Source organism: Venturia canescens, chromosome 6 (assembly GCF_019457755.1).
Source record: "Venturia canescens isolate UGA chromosome 6, ASM1945775v1, whole genome shotgun sequence".
Lineage (NCBI taxonomy): Eukaryota > Metazoa > Arthropoda > Insecta > Hymenoptera > Ichneumonidae > Venturia > Venturia canescens.
Genome location: NC_057426.1, coordinates 2867460 through 2892693, shown reverse-complemented (window position 1 = coordinate 2892693; position 25234 = coordinate 2867460). Strand labels below are relative to the sequence as shown.

The 25234-nt window shown below is 41.8% G+C and overlaps 1 protein-coding gene across 14 annotated transcripts in view; it reads right to left on the bottom strand.

The window, feature by feature from the left end:
• The window catches only part of LOC122412491 (CUGBP Elav-like family member 1-A), a 262155-nt gene that overhangs the window by 29995 nt on the left and 206926 nt on the right, over window positions 1-25234 (bottom strand). The window lies entirely within an intron of this gene.

The following is a 25234-nucleotide window of genomic DNA, read 5'->3' as shown; positions in this document are numbered from 1 at the left end:
CGAATCATCAAGAGCCGTTGCTCGGTTACGTACTCGAGTTAAAAATTCCGAAAATGTATTTCAACGTTTTACGAAACGCGATGAAGCTCCAGCTCCTCGGTCAAACACGCGCTGATGCAGCTCAATATATTTATTCCCTTTGTGCAGCGCTTCAACTTACCTTATGGCGATAATGAAATTGCCACGTTCTTATGCGATTGAAATTTTCTCCTAAATTCGTTTTCGAGTATCTTCCAAACCTCTGGGTTCATTTAATTACTTCAATTACATTTGATACTTCAGACTCGCAGGCTAAATTTTAATCCATTCTACAAGAACAAATATTACATCAAAATTGGCTTTCCAGAGCGAACATTGGGATGGCAATTTTAGTAAAATCTTCAAACATTTAATCGACGTAACCAGACCTTCAATCGTTTCAGCAAAGTTTCCTTTCGAAATAGAACAGCTTCGTTTTAATATTCGAAATTCCAGTGGGTGGACGGAAATTTGTCGAATATGTGCAATAAAATGTTTGAGTGATCCAACAAAACCTCGTTTCAGTGAGTGACACTATTGCTCATTTGCATTAAAATAATTGCGTCCATCGTAGCCAGCAATTGTTATTGATAATAAAATTATTAAAAAATTAATTTAATTGAGATCGTTGCAAGGTACTCGGCGGGAATCATCTGAACGAAGCCCTGGCACGAGTGCAGTGCATATATACATATATAGGTCTATTAATATTCACAGATATGCACGTGAGGTAGAGCACTTCATTAATATTTCTCTCACAGAATGCACCGGAAGTGACGACGAGTCGCAAAAGAGGCGAACTAGAGGGAAGAGAATAAAAAGGCGTCGTCGACGCGGCAGACATACCGATTAACGTTATACGTAAAAACTTTCTTCAGCAGGTCACTCGGGTAAAACTACCAACTTGACGAAATAATTCATGGGACTTGTGTCGGGGCTCGCCAAGTTACGTGCCTTTTTCCGATGCAGCATTTTTTTCTGCGTACCTTTACCGTCTTACCAACTTCCGAGTTTCGTTCCAACTTTAAGCCGTCATCGACTTTCAACGGCTCGCACGCGAAATTTCGATCGTTTGACCATTTTTTTTCTTCCGTTGACACACGATCAGGTTTGTGGAATTTCCGGAGTTCACCAAATTTCTATCTTCAATCTCTCATATACATTTGCAGCCAAGTTTTAGATGGAATTTTTAATGTAAGGACGTGTGAAGAACCCGGAAAGCATCGAGCTCAAAAAATCATGAAAACCCATTTCAAAAACTCTGAGCTTTTCGTCAAACATTTTTACCAAAAGTTTAGGTACTTATTGATTCTTGTGAAACGCACACAAACTTTAGTTTTCAAATATCGACCGTACAGTTCGGTTTCAAGCTGTTGCAAGACCTGAGACCGATCGAAACTAGACTCGTCGATTGAGTCCAAGAGAATAGTCGAATTAAGGCGCACGACAGAAACGTTTTCAATAGTCGACCCAAGTGAACAGCAGTTTTTGAATAATGCATAAAAGTTTGATGCACTTTCCCAAAATTATTACGAAACGATTTTGGGCTTTCCCAGCTGAATATTTAAATGGGAATGTCTACAATGAAACTGTGTCTGTACGGCTGGAAAATTGTCAGCAATATCCATAAATAAATCTAAAACCGAAAGTGAGCACGAACAATTCGAATTCGAACAGCGCGATAATCGTTAAATAAATGAGAAGAGAACGGGATACAAAGCCGAAGAAGCGAGTGTTTTCAAGTATATAACAAAGGCACATTGGAGAATTCAGAGGCCCACCTGGGTCTCTGCATTAATTGAACATTTGTATGGATTCCAATGCCTCTTAGTTTCCTTCCGGTTGGCCATATAGCGATGCGGCGGCGATCCGACGATTCTCTGCGTTTCTTTCTGATCCTTTGCTCGCCCCACCTTGAACCTAAACGGAGGTATTTTTACAGGCGAACGTCTCTCTCTTTGTTCTTTCTTTCTCTGTTTCCCTCTCTTTCCCTCTCCTACGCACTTCCCTCTCCGGCTTTTGTCCACGCGTTTGTTTCATGGTGGACACAAGTTAGGTAGTCACCACCTCGTTTCCAGCCATCCCCTCGGGACAAAGCGCCGAAGTACTACTTGCATACCAAATCGTCGCTTAGTCCGCTCTTTTCATCCTCGTGAACTCACTACAGTGGCCTTTTTCAAGGATTTCTTCACGCCATCGTTCCTTGAGTTTCTCAACAAAAACGAGACGAAGTTACGTACGACGACTTCCATCTCATATTTTCGTATTCGCGAGCCAAAAGAATCGAGTTTGAACATTTTTTCTTACGTTTACTGATTCTCAGATTATTCGCTTTCCTGGTTTTTGATACTCACACCTTCGATCGTCGCGTGCTATTTCTCATGCAAATGAAAAATCACGATCGATTGTTCGGGATGGAATCGATGAAGATTCGGAATGTCGCATATCGAAGTTGGGGATCGTGGCTGATGCGTTTACTGAAGAAAACAATTTAACTTTCATCATTTTCATGATTTCTGTCATTGACCTCCTCGGATTTATTTTTTGCGTGTATCACGGACAAATAAATCTGAACAAAATTTTGCAATTTGTCTTTAAAGCAGTTAATAATTAGTTGAGTTGAAGCGAGCTAAACTCTCTGCTGCCACCGGACGATTATCGTGGTCCGCACCGCAACGCGTTTTAGACGACAATGAATTTCGTTGGAAAAGCTATTCGTGCTCAGAACTCACACGTAATCGCACCTAATCGTCCTACATAATATTTAGTCACCCTCGTCGTTGTTCCACCTTGTGCAAAGTTCCAAAGTGTTTAGATCCACGAACAACGCAATTCCATGATGTATTGTAGGACCCGTTCACTCAACTTTACTGGAAATAAGGACCGAGTGAATTCTTACGAAATTAACACTACGATCTCAAAAAACATATAATAATCAGGCGTTTAATTGGTTCCGTATTTACGTTTTTGATCAAATCTCATCAACTGATTAGATCGGAAAAGTATTTTTAGCAATAGAGCTTAAGATATCAAGACTTTTCCTCGCTCTTAAGGTCTTATACTCACTTGTAATGGGCGGAAAATTCGAAATTTTTTTTATTAGACATTCTTCACGTACAATCGTGCTTTTTGAAAAATATCTTCGCTGTGGACACGATTACGAAAAAACTTTTAATCCGATCCATACCAAATTTGGACGACTTAATTCTTATGAGAATAGCTAGGGCCTGGACGAAGGATTTCGTATTTTGTTGGGAAAAAATATAGTAACAAGAAAACCGAAAATTTAGCACCTCAAAAAATGAATTTTTTGTTAAGACTGTCGCCATTTTTTTAAATCAAAATTTTTACAAATCCTTCGTCCAGACCCAAGCTATTATTATAATAAATAAGTGGTATAAATTCGGCATGGATCGGATTAATAGTTTTTTAGTTATCATCTCCACAGCAACTGATGCTTAAAAAAAGGTGCTACTGGAATACAGCTGGAGTTCCGCCATTTGGAGGAATTTTTCGATGGAAAAATTTGTGCAAGTACATGAACATGTGTATTAATGAAAGTCATTCACAGTTTTTTTAATAAGCATTTATTTTCTTGTCGAAGAAAAATCAAGAAAATCACGTTTTTTCGCTCGCTGCTAGTTTTATAAGGCCTTAAACAACCACAAACAAAACTTTTTCATTCGAATTTGAAGCTTTGTCACAGCACACCAACAGTTGCTAAGGAAATATTGCAGCGTTTCGTCTCGTGCTTGTTCATTGGTCGACGAATAGCACGTAAACTTACCAATATTCTTGTCGACCGGTTGATCATTGGTTGTATCTCTATTTGCACGTATATATAAAGCAGGCGCACGAGCGAGCAAATTATTAGTCTATTAAACGAGCCGGAATTGCGGGAAGTGAGTTTAACCCCTTTTCATTTCACGAAGGAGCAATAATTTTATTTTCAGTGCTCGCATTAACGAGCGAAACACACGGTAAGCCGTATAACTGAAAAAGTAGCATGCTCGCAACTGCAAGTTGTTCTGTCTCTGTGCAAACTTTAAGCGGAGAACGAAACTTTGCGATCCGCATCAATGACTCGTCATCAATAATTTAAAAAAAACGTTGTGCAATGACGCAACGTAAATTATGCAAAAGATCGGCTCATGCTTCATCGCCGGTTTCTGTCAAACTCTTGAGTAATTGTCACCTCGATAACTGGAAGGCTCAGCGACTTCGTGTGCTCGTACCCGAGCCCAGAGCACGATTTTTTTCAGTATTTTTTGGAATACTCATGAGAAAAGAAACTTCCAGAGGAAAAACGTCCTCCATGAGTCAAAAAAAGTCTTCCGAGAATTAGTAACATTCGCGATTCGACAGTTATTAAAGAAAATAAGAAAACTCAAGCTTGGGAAAAAATGTGAGGGGAACTCTCAGTCAAGGTTTCACCTTTCTCTCATCAAAGCTGACGTGGGCCTTCTTCAGTCATTCTAATCTTGGAGTGTCCGCTGAACAGAGTCACGAGAAACCGCTATTTCCATACGTGCCGGTACGCACCGTTGCGAATAGAAATGTTTTTTCGGCTGTATGCGAACGACGCTAGTGAAACAAAAATGTGGGGAGTTGTTAGGACTTGAGAAGGGGCTGGATCGAATATCTGCACTTTGCTTTGAAAAAGCCCTGTGTTCACAGGAGATTTAAGACTTTCTACTGTTGTGTCTACTGGCAGAGAAATACGGTCGCGTTTTACTCGGTATCAGGGGTCTCTTTGAAATAGAAAACGTGGCGCGATAACGAGAGCTCTTTTTTTCCCTTTCTTCGTAATTTTCTTCACACGAGCAGGTTTCTACATTCGTAAATGGTGCGTGGCACTACTAAAAGAGTTTTGACCCACGACTTGAGGATTTTTTTTTTTCCCACGAAAGCATCGTTCTTTCATTGTTATATAACGAATCGCAGCAATTATCATAAACGAGCTTCGTTGACGGGGCTGTCTCGAGCCACGAGGAAGATGCGAGCTCCCATTGGCCGAAAAGCATCGAGCCAGATGCGGCCACGCAGTCTCGCATCTGGATCCATTTTGTTAATTGAAAATGTAAAAGCACGAGAAAATAAAACGGTCGAAATGATCACGGAATTTACGTATGTTTGAAATTACATCGTGGAAAGTTACGAGCGGCGTCCCATGTGCTGTAGAGCTCAACGGGGTGGCCCTCGTAGACGAATTATTGGCTACATGCGAACTGACGGGCGAGCCCAGTCGATAATTAAGTTGGTTAAGTACGGGATATATATTGGGCCAATCGTTCGGACGTTGATGGAGTTTTCCAAAGGACAGCTGAGAGTATACGGCGAAAATCGGATCGTCGAAGGGGGGGAACAAGTTCGAAGGTCCAATAGCATGTTCCGTCAAAGTCACGTGCGACGATTTATTTCGGCCTCAAAGGATTTAGCTCGGTACCTGGCTTCTGCGTAACTTTGCTAAGCTCTGTTTCAAAATAAATACAAATTGGGCATGCGCCGTGGTTTCTCATGCATCGACGAATCCAGCATTGAAAAGGGCGCTTTCGTGGCGTCCTTCTCGCTCTCAGAGCTTGACGCACAGCTCGAAATGGACTTTGCGTTATTATACCAGAGGTACATGCGACGCCGCAATGAGACTCGACTCGAGCTCATTGCCTACACGCTCCTCTCGCAGGTAAGACAATGAACCGCGGCTCGACCCTCCTGCGCGCTGTGCCTTTTCCAGCACGACGATACGTTCTCGCGTTCCGAATTGCAGTGAGTAGAATGTTTCATAATACAAAGAGCGAGTACCGCACGCAGTGCGATGAAGGATTTTAAGTAGGTTGCGACTGCCATCGCGAGGCAGTAGGATTCGCGTCTTCGTGTCCTGTCGTCGTTGGCGTTGTTTGCCTCCTTTCGCATGGGAAAGCTTCCTTTTTTACAATGGACGATTTTAGTCTCAACTCGTTATTGTGTTAGCGCGACGAGTCCCGACGGCTTCCGCACGTGAAAATGCCGACGAAGACAAGTCCTCCAACAAAGTCTCATTTGTTGTTTGGATTTCATACACGCAATAATTATCATATTTCGTTGGATAATTGGAGAATAAAAAAGTATCGAGTGTCAGTAGAGCTGACTTGATACTGCGGTAACGGCGTTGGGAGCTGCGCGAGCTTCAATCCAGAGCTTCATCTCCGATTACTACATCCGGGGAGTGAAGCTTTTTCCTCAAGCGAATGTTGAAAACGAGAGATAGTTGAAATAAATTTGAATTACTGATCATATTCGAGCGGCCGTGGCTCCCTTAGAGTGGATTTATATTCCAGAAAACTCGAGTTTTAACTTCTGACATTTGAAATGTTCGCATTCTTATTCACTCGCACAGCATATCTTTTCGAAATAAATGAAAAAGGAGTGTGTACTTTTGAGCCGGAATGAGGTGGAAAAAAGGAATGCGAAAGCACGAAAAATGTGATGGTTCGGCTGTACGTTCTCACTACGTGCTCTTTGACTCTTCTTTCTGGCTGAGCAATAGCTGCACTTAGCCATATTTCACATGCACCAACCTATATCTGCACAGTTCTCGGTCATGGAACCTCGGATTACTCGTGTCTTTCGCGACAAAGTGCGTTGCACTGTTGCACACGAGGAGATTCATTTTTTTCTCTAGACCTTCGCAGCACTGTCTGGTGAGGGTGTACTTGTTATTCAACTGATGGAAAACTCTTCTCCGCCCTGCTCCGTGTCGTCTTGAGAATCTCGCGGTAAGATGCGCCCGGCTAGTCTCATTATTTTTGTGAACTAAAAACTCGAGCTGCGGATTATTTATTTGATGGATTCCTCGACAACGGAGTGGGCTTCGGAGGCTCTTTGCAGATAAGTTTATCCGCTTATTCATTATTTTAACAAAGAATCGGAGTGTTAACGTAATGAGGGAAATGCGGAGCTCATAATGGAAAGCAGCTTCGAGCTCGATATTTCGTGGCACGGAATATGCCTTTTTTCACTCAGCCTGTTTTTTATTCATTTTCCTCCAGTAATTTTGCTAGTAGCATACTGCTAAATTTTATTTTCAGATCCCAGTGAAAAAGTAATGCACGCTCGAGAAAGGAAGGAGAGAGAAATAGAGAAAAACAAGGCACGAGAACGTGAAGTTACTACTCATATGTTACGAGAGCCCCGGGAGCACCACTGAAAATGCATATCCGACGGAGATTTCAAGAAGTTGTTGCTACTACTCACTGCTAGATAAATATGTGGGGAATCCCACTTGAAGTGAAACAATTTTTGTCAAATATTTATAGCGAAAGGAATAAGCCTGTAAGAAAATAAATAAATATACGAACGAATGAAAAGACAAAAGTACTTGCTTGTGAATGTATAAACGAGTTTATTTTCTGTCGAGTCGTTTTTACTCACTGAGATTTATGGAGTGACATGCTTTTTTTTTTATAATACGCAAAAATGACTTGTTTAGACAACCGTAGCTTGTCGCCAACATTTTTCTCGGCAGACGCATTTTCGGTAAAAAAATGTTTATCAAATCACAGTTTCTCCGGTATTTTAAAAATTCATGAGTATTAAGACTAAATTTTGTGGGAAGAGCAACGGGAATGACATTCGTGAAGTTAAAATTATTAGAAACGCTCTTAAAAAATGTTTCGAAGTCTAAATTTCATAAGTTGAAAAAATTTTATCGAGATTTGAAAACATGAGGGAGAATTCGCAAACTGGCAGCTGAATTTGTCAGAAACACCTACGAATGTTTGAACACGGACAAAGGCACAGTTTTTCGGTGCACCGGTTGCGCTGGTGAGCGCGAGGAGGTTTAAATCTTCGTTAAATACGAGTCTCAGAATTGCAAGCCCACGACTTACACAAGAGATCAACACCCGCGTACTGTTTCCGTTCGAGATCCGCGCTCACAAATTGCATAATCGTCGTAGTTTCACGGTTTAACAGTTCGACCAGCTGTGAGTGGTGAATAACTTTGTGGTTGAGCGAAAACGTTGAAGTTTATCGTGAACGCTGTTTATTTCGAAATGAGAATAATGATCAAAAACGAGCGTGTAATTTCGATGGGATGCCGCAATTATCGTGCGCTCGATCAATTTGAAAATTGCTACTTCAAAGTTTAACAAAACGGCAGTTTATCGATTGCGTTTCCTACGGAGGCGACTCTCGTTAAAAATCATTCCCCAATAAATCCTCCAACTGCCCACGTTATTTTTCGACATCTCATCCAATCTATTTTCCCAAATATTTTATACTATTTCAATAAATTTCGATTAAAAAACGCATCCGAGTAAAATGGCAAGCAACAATTATGTTTTCTACGTTATTGGAACAGACCTTGGAAAGTCGGTGATTCATTAACTCGTCAGCGGTTGCGCAACTTGTATTTCAAACATTAGTCGCGCCCTGCGAGATTTTCTCTAAACCCGAGCGCTCAGTTCCTTCGATAAAAACTTCATCATAATTCCGACAATTGATCGTTGTTTCGTGGCAATTGTGCTCGTGCTCGAAATCACCAAAGCAATGGTTATTGAGCGTCGAGAAAAGTGAAAAAATAATTGTTCTTCGTTCCCCAAGATGTGGGTTTTCATCCGCACTCTTTTCTTTTTCATGGCCCCAATTCGAAATGCATTTTCGAAATTCTCAAATTTCCATTGAACATTCAGGAGCGATGGATCGAGATTTATTGAGTACGAGATCGAGCAGTTCGGCGCTGTAATTTATTCGGTGGGAATAAATCATGCGTTGCGTACTCGCGAGAGCGGCCATGAACGTGAAATATCTTGTCCGGCTTTCAACGTTCTCTTACTCGGCTGTACGTCACAGTATATTTCTGTGCAACGAAACGCATTATATTGAATTATGTGTACATATATTGGACTGATAATGCGCAGGAGCTGGGTATTACTGGGTCAATTGAGTAAAATAAGATTCAGCGAGATGATGGACGCTGCTTATAGGAGGTCAGCTCGAGCCTCCCGCAAGTTTTCTCGAGACGAGGCTCGCGCTCGTGTGCGTGGCTGCGGTGCTCCGCGCGCGGCTGAGTCATCCGGGCTCTGCGCGCACATGAATTCACGACTACGCTTTTATCGTGCTCATACATCAAAATCATTCCAGAGAAGATGTGCGTGAATATTTGCGGATTCGAATCTGTGCGTGTGCGTTTGAGGCATACCGGATTCGGGCATCGGTTGCCTGGCAATGGAAAGCAGAGCGATGCGGTCAGCGACTTACGAGAGTCAGTAATTTCTGCAGGGAGTCCAGGAGTCTGCTTGCACACTGGACACTCGAATTTCAGGTTTATCACAGAGAAATGAAGCTGATGAAAAAACGAAACGTGGCCAAGATAATTGCGACGTAGACTCGAAAGATGAAGAGTGAAATGAAGCGGAAAAGGTGACTGAAAAATCGTTAGTCAGGATAATATGAAACCATGTCGAGGCGCGTTCTATTCTTTGGACTTTGGCAAGCCGAATGTTTGTTTCTGCAATTGACGAATTCACTGGTACGCCGTGTCTCAGTATCTCGACTTCTCTTCGGATTCCGGGGCTTTTTCCTTTTCGCACGAATGCTCAAACGAGCACCGGATGACTCTCGTGATTTGAGAGACCAGAAGCACGACAAATCTTTGTCAACCCGACGTGAGCTTCAAGATTTCGCTTCGGCAAACTCGAATTCACAAGGGCACAAATGCCATCGTGTATTTGCTTTTTCTCTCTCTCTCTCTCTCTCTCTCTCTCTACATGTGGTGCAAATAACGCGATACATCTTTTCGAGAATTTGTATCGCACGGAAGGCGACTATTTTATTGCTTAAAATACTACATAAAGAAGCATCGAAATTTCTGGAATTCGGTCAATTTCTCTGATCAAGAAACGCAGTTGCGGCTCGACGCCAAACATCGAACGAGCTTCCGCGAGGCTTTTTGCCCTCTTCTATCCTCAGATGTGACGATTTTTGGGCTTTTTCTTAAACCAGATCGCGATGTAAAAACCAATCAAGTTACTCAGCTGAGAAATGAAATTCATTCGAAGAGCTTCTTGAATTAACAGCTTACACTTTATCCATGTTTTTTTTTCTATTTCCCATTATCTCTGTGTGCGGGGTTTGGGGATTCTCGAGAGCGTACCTTGCCGGGTACAGGGTCACCTTATCGATGTACCATGAAGCGAATTAGTACGCGATCAAGAGCCTGAAAGTGGCGAAGATAACGAATTCGATTAAGCCGAGGAGAAATTATAGGAGAAAAGTTGTATTCGCGCGAGCGAGTGACAATGGGGGAGTCACTCAAAGGGTGTAAGAGCGAAACAAGTTTCTCTGTTTCATTTGGATCGATCGACCGCCGGCTCGCCTCAAAACTTGTACTTTTCTCTTAAGCTGAATAGGCCACAGTAGTGTATTCATTGTTCCCGCAGCCTGTTACGGAGTCGTGCAGGTTCTATTGATGAGCTCTCGGGGCAACTGCAACCAGCCTGTGGCACGTGTCTCCGGCACAAAATAAATCACCCCTCGTATCGGCGATTCACTTCGGTACACACCTCTATCAAAAGGTCCTCAATAACCGTAAAGTATGAGCTGAGCTGGTGTACACAATGACGAAGAATAATCAACGCCGAGAGGAGTGTCGCTGCACTTAAACATCGAGAAAACGTTGAGACGACGAGCGTTTGGGACTGTGGCACGGTTGAGGTTCTTGACGCGAAACTGTGATGCTCGTGAAAAAATTTTATATTCGGATGTCTTCAAGCAGTGTGGGAAAATCGAAACAGAAATTTCGAGTCGAACATTTTTTTTATGATTCTTTCCCAATGGAGACGAATAATGGGAGTTAAAATCTTGAAATTTTTCTTCCATTCGTTCAAACTCGATGATCGCGAATAAACGCAACGTTATTTTGCCTCGACGCACAGAGAGCAGCGAGCGTTAATGCGAGTATACGGGCTGGTTTCGATACCTCGAAACGAAGGGAAACTTTTATCGGCATTCATACGACTCGTGAGGGTTCATGGGTCAGATGCAAATTTTCAGTAGCGTGTGCCAAAGAAAGAATTTAGCCCAGTCGCTATGTGCAGAAATCGAACTTGTTTTTCTCAGAAATCTATCAAATATTTACCTTTTCTAATCCTCGAGAAAAGGGAGAACCGCGCTTATTGTTATCGCAGAAAAACACTCACTGAATGGACCGAAGTTTTCAGGAGTTTTATTCCCCATAAATTCGTTCCCATACCTCGATACGTCAACGCTGAGAGTGCACGAGGAGCCACAAGCGTTCGATTTCATTTTTTTGAGAAGCTAAAAAATATGGATCGGAGATAAGAAAAAGTGACGAGCAAAGTAGACCTTTCAATTTTCATTAGAACTTTCTTCCCAAGTTCTGATCGAAGCTTGAAAATGGACGAGTGACTTGACAATACAAAAATTTCCCATCGAATCGAATATTGTCGTTGGACGCAGAAACTCGAGACTACGAATTTTTGCACTTGTAAACGTATATTTCGACTAGTTGAGCGAAAAAAATGAACGCTTACAAAGGTAGAAATGTACCGAGGCAACGGTTGTCATAAAAATGTATCAGGCGCCTTCCGGCGTCGCTCGGTGCCTTTAACATTGACCTTAAATAATCGGCCACATCGGTTGCTCTGCTCGTTGCTTGACCTCGCCACAGAGTTAGTATATATAAACTTTATCATGTTCGCTTCGCAGCCGGGGTTCGATATACGTGCCACGTGTAGCACATCAACCGTGAAAACGAATCGACGATTATATTATGGGTACTATATTCACGTATCGTAGGAGTACTCAAATATTAGGCGAGCAGGAATGATGCGACGACCAGAAAAAAATCCTCATTGGCGAATACAGCCGTTAAGAATTATTGAGAAAATCGTGTTTTCACCTTAAAATTTACAACAAAAATTCATCTTTCGATGTTCCAATCGAACGAAAAAAATATCTTACCCAGATTTTATCGATAGATTGCTTGCTTCTCGATAACAGCAAACAGTAAGCTGAATTTGAAGTTTTTTTTTGCTCGAGGAGCTTTGCGAAGCGACGAATTTGGATTTCTTCGTTACAGTCATTCAGCGCGATCAACAGCGTGCCTTGAGTACAGTTCCACGATAAAAAATCCACAAATAAACCTCAAAATCGATCAAGTCGTAAAAAAAATCTAACAATTATTATCGAACCACCGATCTTGGTTAACTTTTCTAACATGAACTCGACCAGTCTACAAAGAATCGGTTTCTCTCGAAATAGTGTTCATCTGGTAATATATAACATCCGTTTGTACCGAGAATATTTCATGCGGAAGTGGCTGCAGTAGCACAGTAGCGAAACGAAGGCCAACGAACGAGATGAGCCACATGTATATAAATGGGATGCTGCTGGCAAGGAGAGGAGGAGATTCCGTAAGTTACGGGGCAGCAGGTTTGTTCGCTCGACACCGAACCCAAACAGACACAAAGTGGGAAACGAGTTTCCCAATGTAGCTGGATCGCTCGTTCCACTGACACACTGCCATTCCTCCGAGTCTTACTCCCCCCCCCCCCCCTCCCCTCTCTCTCGCTTCTCCGTATTTTGATGTTCAAAGTTTATAACTTTCTTGGATGCTGATGAGAACGTCGACAAAGTTACGAACGTACGCATACCTTAAGACGGAACTTGAAACGGACGCACGAGAACGGAACTGGAAGTCCAACGATTTTACTACGGATTATTACGATCTCGTAACCGCGGTTAATTCACGAAAAGTCGTGGTGACGCTCATTCAGGAATCTTAGTCACTCGACCCTTAATCATTTTTCATACATTATTTTGGCGAGCTCCTCCTCAATAGTCACGTCAGTTACTTTCGTTGGTATTACTCGAATCTCTGTGAAGTGTTGAAAACGTCTGACAACACGTCCACAAATTATGTCAGTCGATTTCTTTTGATGGTTCTGTAAAAATATTATTAGACTGCTAATTTTCAGAGAAACTCGTTACTCTGGCTGTGACGGAAAAGTGGATTACACTGCTTACGAGAGCCGATCCATAAACATGACGGATTGATCGTAATTCGAACGTACTCCTGAGCGACTTGAAATTGTTTTAACATTACTCCTGCCATAACTTTTGTGGAGAAAAAATTTATTACGATTTAATGCCCACTGTCTTGGAGAGTCAAGATCGAGATTTTCTACGTTAGAGCGAAGCATCGGAGACACCAAGTTTCAAAAGAAAACGTATTATTACTCGACTAATAAAAATTCCTCGAGCATTTACTTGAGCCAGTCTCACTAAGGAAAAAAAGTGTTTGAATTTTTTTCAACAAATGTACACCGAGAATCAGTGAGTCTGCGTTGAGTTGATATATTTTCACAAAAGATTATCGTCTCCCGCTTACTCCATACTTGGAAAATTTGCGCAATCAAATTGAAAGAGAGATAAAGCACGTACGGCGTGACGTGTGCGGACAAAAAACGATGTACGTGGCTTCGTTAAGAGTTTAAAAAAGATTATCAACGTTGTCGACGGAATATGAATAATCAGAAAAGTACAGAAGTAGCAGAGAGAAAAAGCGTGTTCGCGCGTATTCAAATTCGAGACGCGCGTGCGATCGGAATTGTTAATTGACCTTCTTCGTCACAGTGTTTTCGTTTCATGACAAAATTTTATATTTTTTATAACCGAACGATTTCAATGATCATCTTTTCGTGGAGAAATAAATTAATGAAGTTTCTCGTAATATTTATTAGCGAATGGAAATAAATGCTTGCCAAGATTTTGCTCAAAAAATTCAGCGGTGCTAATCGCCGACCATCGAACGTTACGAAAAGAAGGTTTTATGCCTGAAAACCTTTTCATACACATACGAGAATTTTTATTCGCGAAAGCACGTACCGCAGTCGGGGTATACGAAGAAAAAATGTGGAGAAAACATTTTGTTACGTATGTAAGATGCAAGTTTTCTCAAGTATCCTAAGAAATATTTTATAGAGGTACATAGATATAAAACGATTGAAGAATTTCACGAGAAAATGCGCATGGACTTGTGCATATTGGACACCAACACATGCTTCATGCACTTTCAAACATCCTTGGCTTCCTTATAAACTATGTGGGCATGCTGTTTGTACAAAAAGTTATGTAACGTATGTCTTCGTTATGTGGACATACAGCCTTCGCTAAAAGCGGTCCGTATTTTCATGATTTTTTGCCGCAATTTAACTGTTTAGAATCAACATTCGATTCGGTTTCGTCTCGTAGACTTATCGAGGATATTTAAAGCCCAGACGGTCGGCAAGAAATTATTGAGAGAAGCAAATTCTCTGGGTCTGAGCACACTGCGGAGGTTTTCGAAAGTTTTGGTGCGAAGTTTTTTTTATGGCAGTTTATGGTGTTTAGTTTTGATGATTTATCTAGAAATATTTGTATCGAAAAATTTCCGAGGGTTCAGAATTGAAAAATTGGAATTTTTAGTAAAATTGATAAATTTTGAAAATATTGCGGAATTTTATTTATTACTTCAAGCGAAGGTTCTTTTCAGCTATTACGAAATTTGAATTGTGGCGAATCGAATGATTCCCACGATTTTTGTGTTCGAAATCGTTGTTATTAAACGTAGATCAAAAGCTCGATTTCAAAACTGAATTAACGCAAGAAATGTTTGATTATGTGGAATAATAAATATTTAGTGTAACCGAATGCCACTTTCGAGGTGTTCCACGAAGCAATTTGGTTGACGCAGCGATTCTCTGATGTGCGAATCGTTTTGTTGATAGAACTCGTCTTCAAAACCTCCTGCTCGTGCGTTCAGCGAGCATTTAAACTTCGCGAACGCGTCGCAGCTTCACAAAAGTTAATCGATCTTTTAACCGGCATGTTTTACCAAGTGAATTCAATATTTTTATCGAAGTCTGCAGGAACGAGGAAAAAGTGTCGAAACGTCTCGAATGTTTCTGCCGAGCAGTATTTTTTCAGTTCCGTAAGCTCACAGTATTTATAAGCAGAATTGTTATTGACATTGGATAGAAATATGGGCGTCGCACATTCCACGTACATTTCGTCTGACCTAGTACTGCCAGTGGCAATGCTTCTACATCGAACAAGTGGGACACATGGCACACTACGAGCCTGACGTGTCAGACACTGTACTGTGTGGCCATCGATAAAAAGTGCAGATCTCCTGATGCAGACACGTATTTTCATGCTTATATTAAATCGTGTCTCAAATATTAAGGAGCTTGAAGAAATCTTTTGGACAAAAAGTAGTTTGAGAAGTTTGAAGGAACTGGCGATTGTAAAAATGCGCTTGATTCGGTGCTTAAAATTGATCTCAAAAGTGCACTACGCCATTGGGAGTAAAAATTCAGTTGCGACACGTTTTCGATAAATATTATTGTTTTGTCAGAGTGAATGTTTTCGAGTTGCCCATCAACCTGCGTGTGTGAAAAACGCCTTTGAGCGTGCTGAATATTCATCGAGGCGCATATATATTCTCGGGTACGAAAAGGTTGCAATATTCTTCGAGAAAAAGACGCATTCGGCCTGCGCTGGGGGGAAAAAAATTATGAGCAAACTTACGAGCGATTGAAAAATGTCATTTTGCCCAGGATAATGAGACGGAAAATCACTTTTATTACCAATTTAAGTTGAAACGAGCATAAACGACGGATTCGTAATGAAGTTTTATTAGATTCCGGAAGTGGTTTCTCGTCTATTGGAATTCGTCGACAAAAAGTGTCGTGCTTATGCGCATGTGAGCTCAGTTACAGAGGGAAAGCGACCCAAGTTTTCGGGGACATAAAACTAATTGGTAACGCCTATTCGCTTACTAATTTTACGTCAATGTACAAACTTATCGGATCGAATTCTATTAACGCGATGCGAACACGCTGTTTTTCACCTTTCACTTTTAACGCGATAAAGTGATTGATCGAAGTATCGAGTGAGCGTTAATAGGATCGTGCGTGGGTGGGAGTGTGTCGACGAGTATTATTGGCGCTAACCAAGCAGGCCCGATTGACCTGTTATTATAGCTGAAGCGAGTAGTCCATCGGAGCATATTACGATCGAGTTTCAAAGTATTTCGCGGTCGCATGGCTCCGTGGCGGCAGATCGATCGAGCCGAGGGACCGGAATGTATTTATTTTTATTTCTTATCTCCGTACACAGCTCACGCACGTATCTCCGTCTATGCGCGCTCAACTTCGATGAATTCAACAAACAACGAGGACTCGCGTTTTCTCATCGATTACAAAAATATAAGCCTTCGTTTATTTTAATGCGAGTAACGGGACACGCGGTGCGTCGAAATAGGATCGAATATACAGAGTATTCTTTGAAAAATCCTTATGAAAATACGACCACAAATTCGTCTCCGGTATTTTCGATCAGCGCATTACAACTACTTGGAAATCATGAAAAATGGTAGCCGGGAGTCCGATAGTTTTCCGACATTTATGGACGTTTAACACTCCTCGACGAAGTTCCAGGTTCTTCTTTGATGCCAAACGCATGCAAGCGTGCGCGAGGTTCCTTGTGCGGAGTTGATTAAAAAATATTGAAATTCCATTCGAGCCGGAAGGTGAAGGAACAATTCGCATTTAAATCGAGCGTTTCAGTTGACTTTTACAAAATCTAGTAGCTTTCGATGCGGCGAAGATGACGCCATGTTGAAATAGACGAATGAACGGAGAAAAATTGTGTCCGGCATCGAGAATGCTGGCTCACCGTGATCAAAAATGACGAGGTTAATTCGTCCGAGTTGAAACAACCGGCGATTTCTTTTCCCAGTCGTTCGAGGAACGATGCCCCGTGACGTGGGGTTTTTAGTACTCGCACGGCAATAATGGCGCGTTGTCAAGACAGTTTTTTCCTGTTCTTTTCATAGCGAGGAACATTGAGGTCGAGAGGTCTATTAAAATTCGAGAAGGATGAGACGAGTCAGCAGCAGCAGCACGAAAACGAATGCCGTAGGTGGCGGCGGGTCCTCGCAGCCACTTTTAAACTCATTTAGCGTAGAGATGCGACCGAGAGAAGAGTCTCGTCGAACAAATGCACATACACATATATAAGATTTAAGTCGAGTCAGGTGACTGCGGAGTGCGCTAATGAGTTGTGCAAGCTGAGAGCATCCGAAATACGTCACACATGTACCAAACAGAGTGTATATAATCAAGTTTGTAAAGCACATCGAAGAGGAGGTCATAAGCATGCTCTGGGTGCTGGTACACAGAGCAAAAGTCGTGAATGAGCGAGCGAGCGAGCGAGAGATGCGACGAGATTCTGATGCTGTGTACCACTCACTTTACACACATCACGCTCTTACGGATGCTGTAGTTTCAAATGTAATTTACGAACACGTTATACCTTTTACGTTTGTTAAATGCACACATCGTGTGTGATTAGTACGCATGCTAATTATTTGCTACACTGGACTCTGTAAACGGCCGACATGACATTTATTCGTGAAAAGCTCTTCGTTGTTGCATTCATTCATTTTTCTATTCGATTGAATTTCGTGCCATTGTTCCCATTGCCGTTGACGACGCAGTTGGAGTACAGATATATTTCGCATTTTCCGCGAGTTTCAATGGTTTTTTAATCGACAATTTTGCCTCGTTGGAAAAATGGAAAATGTTTTAATTTCGACCAACGGTTCGATCGAACGACGCTGAAGCTCCCAACGTTCGAGTCCAACGAAATGATGTTGAAAAACTCTCCAACAATTGCAGTAATTCTCCAATTCTGTTACCTGCCTAATTTGCAATTCGTTGTTTTTCAGTCTACAACAATTATTCGTGAAATAAATAATTGGTGAATTGCAAATGCTATTTTTGGTAATTCCGTTGGACTCGAACGCTGCTGACTTCAGCGTCGTTTGATCGAATCGATCAGCCCTGATCGTGAGCTCCAAATCTTCCCAACGTTTCGCTTTCGGCATCAACTTTCGTTATTTCACAATCACTTTTATTCATATTTAACCTGCCTGTCGATACAATAAAAAATTCACCTGTTGTCTCATTCTCTATATCTTTCATGTTAACCTTGCCATTTATGGCGCATATTCATACTGGCAACGGTCAAGGGTCGTCACGTACTCGAACAGCGTGACATGTGCAGTAGAAAAATCCATGCTCTACTACTATTCGGTACAATTTCGTACTAGACTCGTATTGACAATTTCTCAATAACGTATGTACGGGGCATTTCTCCTAAAATCGACCGCTATTTGATCTTTGAATTGTTGTTGATGGCGACGAATCCGTTGGTCGAGAAAATCGGGCGGATCGAGGGCCGATTTTTTATTCCGAAATTGTCTTTAGTAAATATTTTGAAAATCACTTGTAAGAGCCTAAAAAATGATTTACTAATCGGGGCTTTCACCATTTAGAGATTTTTTTAAGCAAAACTACAGCGAAAAGTTCAAAAACCGGGAAAAATCAGGCTCGAATTGTTCAGGGAAGGGGAATCGACTTCAATCTTCTCTAATTCGATGAAGCACCGAAAAATCGAAGCTACAAATGTGTGCCGAAATGTACTTTATTTTGCTGCACAGTTAAACGGGAGCCCAGTGTAAATCGGTGTGATTAATCAGCATATGGGGCTAATGAAATTGAAAGAAAAATTGGACACACTGGTTTAATCCAAATCTATCGCGAATGCACACCAGGGAATCGTGTGAAAATCGAGTTTAGTACGATGAGCTTTTGGTGTGCGATGAAATTGAAAAAAAAACGATGGACACACCCGTTGAATGAAAATCTATCGGAGAGACGTTGGCAAAATAACGGTATTCGAGTTAATACGATTTAGATTAATGAAACGATGATTGAACGTTGATTAAATAAAGTTAAACCAGAAAGCATAAAAATGAACGATTTCGTGATCGAGTAAAATTGGCCGGATTCAAAATAATGGGGAAAACTAGAATCGTTCGTGTTGTTATCGAATCGTACGAGGATATAACTATTTCTCTGGTTGTTCTCGAGACCCAGTTACCGCGGTACAGTGCTCGTAAATAGCACTGTGCGTTTTTTTGCTCCCTCCCACCAACTCCATTTTTCAATACGTTTTTGTTCGCTTCTGGCTTCTTGACTGGCGGCGTGACCGTTACTTCCGCAATAAGTTGCAAGATGAGCGGTGAATCATTCGCCTTGGCATATACGCCGATCTTACACACCGCGAGAATGCTCTCGTCCCTTCTCTCTTCTCCTCTTCCTGTATAATAGAACAGGTAAAAGGCAAAAGAGGCGGTTCTCCGCATTACGCTTCGTTGGAACTCTGTGAGACGAGTCGGAAACGGACTCTGCTTCTTTCTATCCCAACCGTTTTTCTGCACAATTTCATTTGAATCGTCGACGCGATTGCTACCGACGTCGTTTCAAAACCACGCGAATATACGCACGCTCAATTGCCAATCCGTGCATTTTCATCCTCACCAACAGAGGCTCTCCGCGAATGCGATCCTGCGTTATTAACAATTATCGCTTTCAAACGTTCCATTGTGGCCCGCGAAAGTGTCATTTTTGGATGAATTGCGAACGCCGAATTAACTCAATTTGAGAAAATAAAATCTGAAATCCTCTGACAGTTCATAAACGTTTGTGATTCTTATTTCCAGTATCATTGTCAAATTTAATTTCCTTCCGTTTTCGGGTTGGAATATCGGAACTCCGGTGTTTATCAGAGAAGCACTGCTGTTGCCAAGGAGCTTCCAGGCCCTCGCGTCTCTACACTGCGCGTACTCCACAGCTCATTTGTTAAAATTCCATCGTACAAACTTCGAAACATCGGAATCCTTTTATTAATGTACCACGAAAGAGAGTTATTCGATGAAGAAAATAAACGTACACTGAATGACGGAAAAGATGCAGCGCGAAAGTGCACGTCCCAGGAAGAAAACGAGCTTCCATTAGTATACAAATTCAGAAGAATCGAAGTGAGGAGAACGCTCGAGTGAAAATGTGTTTAGCTTTCTTCAATATTTCATGGGATCTCCGGCGCCGATTTCGCGATTCGAAAAGCGATTCTTCGACATAACGGCGACCACCAAAAAAAGAATTTGTTGTCGCAGCCCCTGAAAGGTAATTCACTCTAGTCTCGTGCCACGTGATCGAGCCAAAAATGATATTTTTATACCCCCAGTTTGTAGCACAGTGCATGGGCCAACTTTCGGAGAACCGGAGGTGCAAATAAACCACACAATGCAATATTAACTGACGAGCGATAGTGATTGAACGCGATGTGTTGAGCGTCGATCTGCCAATATGCCATGGCACGTTTGCATGCTTCTTTCGACATTGCATTTCAAGCTGCGAGCTGCCCCAGGGAACCTTGGTTTCTCTTTATTTTATTAATAGTCGTGTCTCACAAGTGAGCCTAGTACACACCGTACGTAATGTCACAGGCCTCGTGAACGTATATTTTTGCAATCTTCACCATTATCATATACATTCGACCATACATTATGTACGTACATATGTATTGGTACATACTTATTCATTCTGTTCGATGAGGACGCGAGAACGAGTGAGCAAACGATCCGTGTGCTGACTATTCATAACGTTCGAGTGTCGTGTGTCTACTCCGAGTCAGACATCTCCGCATGGCTCGGTGGTAGTCATCGCGATGGGCTCATGCTGCTGAAAACTTCACAGTCACACCTTCAGTCTTCTTCGACGGAGCGATCGCGGGCTTTAGATTTTTTTTGCTGCTACCGGAGATTCGAGAAGTCGCTACAAGTATTTGTAATGTATTCCTCCTCCCGGGAACACTGATATCGCTGCTGAAACCGAGATTTCCTAGCAGACGTTTTCTACATTGACGCGCGGCGAACTACACGTGTTTACGGTCCCGAGCAATGTTTTTGTGAATTTCGTATATTTGCTCAGCTGTCGCGTACCCGTTAAGTCGTTAATCACTCTTATTCTCGTATTTTAAGGGACTTTTAATGGCGTTTGTTTTTATTTTGGGATTCCTTGCGCTTATTATCGGCTTCTGGGTCTCGAGAGGTCGATTTTTACGTTATAAATCATGCAGTTTTCACGAGCGAGAAATATCGATTGTCGAATGCTTTTGAGATTCGTGGTAATTTGAATATTGTATGAAAATATTGAAATTGATTCCCTGCGCTACAATCCGTGAAGACGGCTTATTGGTAACGCCGAATCGAGGAAAATGGAAAGACGAAAATTGAAGGCTTTTCCTCAGTCCTTTTGATAACAAAATAGAGAGCCGCATCAATCAAGAAGCATCCGTGAAGCCTGAAAACATCTTGTTACGAGGATAAACACAGTTTCATAACGCAAGTTCCGGATGGTTTGAAGCAACGATTGAACTGCTCTAATTACCTGGTACGGAATAAGGCACGTTTTGAGGCTGTGGTGCCCAGTACGCCTGACTGATTGCAGGATACTGGCTCGCTGCTCCGAAGTGTCCACCTCCGCAATACTGTTTCCTACTCTTCATGGCCATGCTAGCTTTTTAATGTTTTTATTCACAACTCAATAGTCGAAGGAATATGAAACAATATCTCGATACACTCGAGTGTGTGTATCGACGAACTTTGGTATAATGGGCGTTATCACTCGACGTTTCACTCGAAGCACCACAGAAAGAAGGAAACGAACACAAAATGTGTATCGTCAATACTTTGTTGCTTTTGCACTTTCCATTTTATTTCACTTGGGAGCATGAAAATTCATCGAGATTTGTGAACTCACTTGTGCTGTACTCGTTGACACAAATTTAATCCAAGTTGTTGCTTTGGGATGACGAATTTCTGAATGGGAAACGAGGAGTATATAAATCGGGCATTCGGTGACGTTTCTTTGGGTGACGACGTCAATAATTTTCAATTTTCGTAACTTTTTTGGGGAATTGTACCCGAGGCAGGAACACGAATTTTTAGATCTTTGGATCACCTTTTTTGAAAGTAACGATTTATCAATAATTCAGAGACACGGACAATTTCGGAAGTTTAGTTACGTCGTTACGCTTGTAACCGCCGACGGATATTGAGGGACCGATTCCATTCATTTTTATTCATAGGCTCATGAAACGAGTGGAGTGAATTATTCATTATCGTTGCCAACGTTTGGTCCGCTTGGCGTATGAAATATTCGCCAGGAAAATTATCGTAATTTCTTATTCCGATAAAAACGTTCCTAAAATAATATGGTTTTACATGATTTTTGATAATAGTCCAAACGTGGGAACTTTTGTTCTTCTACTTTATTTCGAATTCGAAAATATTTGAAAAAAAAAATAACAAAATCGTTTCGTCACCCGAACAGCTTTGAATATTGAGCTTCCTTTCATAATGGTGAATTGTAGAAGAGAAAAGTTCACCCAGCTGATGGACCAGCGTTAAAAATCATGTGCTTAGCCACACGGTCTTAGAAACTTTTCGAAAGTAATCAAAAGATGGCAGCGCTATTATAGAAGAATGCTTTTCATTTCAGTCTCAAAAGGGAATGTCGACAACGACAATAGTTTTGTTCCTACTAGTTTCATGTAAGTACACTTTGAAGTGAGAACAATGAACGCATGACGATTTCAAGTTACTTCAAAAAAGCGTAATACCAGAAGATTTGGAAATAGATAACTGAAAATGGTGTGTTTCGTGGAGTAAAATTCTTCGAAAAAGAAGGAAAGTTGAAAATCCGAAATGCCGAGTTTCCTGAAATGCTCTGTCATGGCTCACACACATTAATTATGTTCAAAAGTTCGAATAGTCGACGAACCCAAAGTCATTTCGCCTCTGCTAGCAATAGGAGAGAAAGCTCTTTAGTGACAAATACGAATGCGCGAACGTAGTGAGTTTTGAGGAAGAAAATGTGTGTAGTTGTGAGTCGAAGAGTCGAAACTGGAATTCTCGTATCGCTATATACGACTCGGGAAAGTTAATGCCGCGGCGGTGCGACACGTGAATTTATTCGCGACTCTTTTCCGTTTATTTTCCTCCTAAGTCGAAGCAACGTGAATAATAAATGAAATTGAATGATGAAAAACGCGTAAAAAGCAAATTATGCAATCGGTTTCTCCAAGCAAACCCAAACAAACGAGCCCACGTAAATGCATAAATCCGCGGATCGAGGTGAATTTATTTGCGTCAAATCTCCGGCGTTTTCTAACGGCACTCTTCGATTTCCCCGCGTTGACACGCGTCCATCCATGCAAATATATATTTATTAACGCGCAACCCGCAAGTTCACGAAATTCAATCGAATCACTGCTTTTACGTACCCGGTGATAAATCACTCACTAAAAATCGAATCGCCTTTTAAAAGTATACGAAAAAACAGTCGCCTGACAATGCGCGTGTGCCAGCACGACAGGGTTTCCGTCGTGTCTTCAACGACCGCGAGGAATCGGATAGAAGAACAACTGAGCACCTCACGTGCCTCTTTACCCCGAGCACTGTCTGTCTATGCAGGTAAAGAGAAGGAGAGAGAGAGAGAGAGAGAGAGAGAAGCCACTCGTCCTCGTTCAGTTGTCCACGCTAGGATATGACGTTACGCAATAACATATACCATGTTTTTATGCATGTGCATATACGCACGCGGTATATTCGTAGGTAGATGACGTTTCTACTCTATACTTATGCAACCGCGATGCACAGCGACCAAGATAATGACGATAATAAGAATAATACGGTGCCACTGCACAGAAAGGAAAGGAAGCAAGAGGCTCGCGGGGTAAGCACGATTCAGTGGAGCTTCGAAATATTCCAGAAACCTTGAAATTTTTTGAAACTCAGGAAAAACAGATTTTTCATTTGAGGAATTGAGACGAAAGCTCCTCCGTCCGTTCCATCGGCGCATTCGATCTTCCTGCTGAGATGTACGTACGTGCATATAAATATGTACATACAATTATCGTATGTGCGCGCTCTAACAAGTGTATAAATGTACGTATTACGTCAGGCGTTCTTGGAAGAATAAACAAAAGACGAGGCGTGTGTGTAACTAGTGTGTTTGAGATGATTGACGAAGACTTGTTTCGTGGACTTGCCTCTCAAGTTACTTGTCCCCATATAACTAAATAATATATATGTGCACCGGGAACGAACACGCGCGCATCGAGCGATTGCATTTCCTTTCTACCGGTTAATAGCTCGCTTCTCCTCCTCGGTCCGTCCACTCGGCGAATATCGTTTTTTCAAAATGATGCATTCTCGCTACTGTCCTCGTGCACATTTGCGTAATGCGTTCATATTCACAAGGCGTTGGTTCATGTCTAATGAATTTGTAGCGCGAATGTACGATTTTTCGAAATTTTCGGGTTACCGAATGGAAATAAAAGCGTCTCGTTCGCTCGCTCGAAAGTCTTTTGTATCGAGTTCACAAATTTATGCTACTTTCGTGTTATTTCGGAACGGCGATACCGATTATTGGAGAATCGTTGCATACGAAAAGCTTTAATTCTGGAGAAGATTGAAAAACGAAATATGAAAATTATCGGACGACTCGAGTGTTTGGCGATTTAAAAAATTCTCGTCGAATTAAGGTAGCAAAAATGACGTAAGAAAGCAAAGATAATTGATGCTTCTTCTCCTTTCCTATGTTTGTATTCCAGCCTGTTAATGGCTGTGTTTCCGGTCAGAGATCTTTCGTGTGTTCGTATTAAGGATGAGGAAGAACCGTAAGATTGGAGCGTATCAAGTCGAGCCGTGTAGAAGAAGCACCAGAGGCGACTAGCTGCATCATTAACGCTTTTATAATGGCGTATTTACGAGTACAGTGCTGAGAATGCTACTCCATGCTCGTCCGTGTGTGCGCGTGTGTGTTCTGCACTCGTGTTCACACGTAAGTGTCCATGCGGACGTTGCTTTGGCGCTAAATGCGCGAGTTACGCGGGCGTCTTTGCCCCTAAGGCAGAATTCAGTAGGCGTTCATCTCCGAAGCGGCGCAAACTCTCAGATAAACGACAGAGAGAAAGAGAGAAAGGCCTTCGAAAATAGCCCACGCGACTATCTTTTACTCCCTCATATAAACCGCGAGTTACGCACAATAGACTCCATTCCTCGCTTTCGTTAACACGGACGTATCACTTTTCGGGCGCTCGCTAATTTCACCGGTTCCATCCAATATCCCCCCGTGCGCTCGCTCGCCTTTTTTCCTCGGCTTTTACGCAGCTTAACGAGCACCGTTCGCCAAATAATCACTGACAAATTGGACTGACTGATCGAACGAGGGGGGAGTGCAAAGAGGCAGAAAAA